Consider the following 2,706-nt stretch of genomic DNA (forward strand, 5'->3'; position numbering starts at 1 on the left):
TTATATTGTAGGGCACGCGGTGTAATGCATTCCAGTAGAGATTTGATGAAGTGTGGAGGTGCACCTGGTGGTCTATAAATTACCATCCCAGCAATGCATTGGTGCAGTGAAAGAGTGCAGCGTAACCCCACATACTCTGCACCTTCCACCTAGTCCAGTGCAATAGAGGAACACTCTAGTTCCTGTTTGAAAACAATGGCGACTCCCACTCCTGACGGTCTTTCCTCATGATTTCATAGCCTGCAGGAATAGCTGATGAAATCGTAGTATTAGAGGAGTCTGATAGCCATGTTTCCGTAAGGAACATGAGGTCGGGGTTGTCTTCTAATAAAAGGCCATAGACTTGTGCCTCATGCTTTTGCAGGGAGTAAGTATTAGGCAGTATAGCTTTAACATGCTTCCCATGTCTTCCTGAGGTAGTTGGCTTTTTACTCTGAGCTTGTCCCGTCGAAGCATCCTCCCGGCCCCTGACCAGAGACTAGTTGCATGAGAGCAGTGAGATATAACTACATTGTCAGTGCTTACTGTGGTTTTCCGGCAGTCAAGGAAGTTGCCTACGTTAAGTAGTGTTTCCCAACCACAGCTAATAGTATGTGTCGTACACAGATGGACGCAGATGGGTTGTGCATCAGCGGCATCTCCTGATCAAATACCCTGAGGCAGAGGGAACAGGGAGGAGACTAGACCGTCTCTCTCCCAAGATGACAGCCGGTAAATGGCCCATAGGAAGTAGGAGACCCTTCATTCAAACAGTGAAAAGCTACGGTGGACCAGGGTGGACTGGCTAGGAGAGGTGGCAGCACTGGAGACTCGGTTAATGTCCAGGAATTAACTTATAGCAAGCAATTTCACGCAACCAATACTCGCTAATACAAATTAAGGCAAGCAGTTCAAAAACGAAATGTCAACTAGAGACCCCACATTTCTAACACTAGACATCCCCAATCACAACCACATCACCGAACACCTTCGTGATCTCCACTGGCTCCCTATCGAAAGAAGAATAACCTTCAAGCTCCCAATAAATCAAGGGGGCCCCTGAAATTTGATAAGGGTGGAGAATGATGCAGGAGAAAGGGCAATATAATAAACAGAAAAGTCTCCACCCGAACTATATCCAAAAAGTACTAATTAAGTCAATTGTATCTACTTTATCCCATATTTCTTGCTTTAAAGAATTGTCTTAAATTGAATTTTGCTGTGACCCTTGAGACCGAACACAAAAAGATTTTTTGTTCAGGAGGACAATTTGTTTTTAGTTCCCTAATGTGGAATTGTGTACCTTCACCTAACTGTTTTTTATTGAATGTGAATGAGTGGATCCTTCAGGATCAGGACGACTGTGGATGAGAGAGTATGTGTACAACTGTTTGTTTGAATGATTGTTATTTGTGGGGATCTGCATATATTTGTGTTTGTATTTACCTTTTTCTGACTCTACATTTATTGAAAGTAATGTATTGCGCATATATGAAATTTGATTAAAAGAAATTCTTATGGATTTGCGCTCATATTACGTCGTTTGATCCTTTTCTTTGGGAGGTAGAATGTACCCTTGTTGACTTAATTAGCACTCTTTGGATATAGTTCGGGTGGAGACTTTTCTGTTTATTATATAACCTTCAAGCTCCTCACTCACACATACAAGGCTCTCCATAACATCAGACCAGCATACTTGAACAACCACCTCTCCGGCTACACAACCAAGAGACACCTCCGATCAGCAGACCTCTCACTGGCCATCATTCCACGCATCTACAAGACTAGACAGGGAAGAAAGTCCTTCCCTTACCAAGGCCTGGAACAACCTCCCTGTCCTCCTCCGGCAAACACCTACACTGCTCCAGTTCAGGAAGGACCTCAAGACCTGGCTCACCAGATGACCCCAGCACTCAAAGGAGCCAACCCCTCCTCCTAGCGCCTTGAGACCCTCACAGGTGAGTAGCTGCACTTTACCAACCCTGATTGTTTGATTGATTGAACCTGCAATTGCTACACCCAATCTAGTTGTTTCACAAATATAATTTTAAAAAAAGGGGGACTGGGAGGGTGGCTATAGGTATCCTGAATACTTTTGATTGTCTCCAGTTGTGGAATAAATGGCTCTCAGTAGGCTCTCTTGAACCACTCCTATCTTCTGAGTTGCTCATTGATGGGGCCAGTTTGGCAAACAATAGATTTGCTCTTTTCCTCAGGACATCCTATGTTATCTGTAACCCAGTATACAACAAGTTGCGTTTTAATGTCTGCCTTTCATATGTTACCTTTAATACATATGCTATAATTCAATGATTTAGGGAATCACAAAAATGATAAGCCCTTTACTGAGGCACGGCTGGCATGACAAATATATTGAGCAGAAAAAGACATAGGCTAATATTTTCAATTAGGATGTATGTGGTATTATTACGGAATACATTTTGCAAATCTATCCCAGTAGTTTTCGTTGCCTTGGCATACTGATTATTATAGCCAGCATTGGTAAAGCATAGAGTAGGGTCTGGATTTAATGCGCCAGAACACGTAAAGACAGGTAGTCACAAATGTATATATGCATTGCAAGCGCAAGTGCTGTTTATCAGTTTAAAGCCTTATCTATTAGTTTCCCGCTTTTGGGGAAAAAAAGTAGCAAAATGTAAGGATCTATTTCTGTATAGACTGCATATAGAACACACAGAGATGAATGTGGAAATAAAGTGATGATTG

Source organism: Lissotriton vulgaris, chromosome 3_1 (assembly GCF_964263255.1).
Source record: "Lissotriton vulgaris chromosome 3_1, aLisVul1.2, whole genome shotgun sequence".
Taxonomy (NCBI): domain Eukaryota; kingdom Metazoa; phylum Chordata; class Amphibia; order Caudata; family Salamandridae; genus Lissotriton; species Lissotriton vulgaris.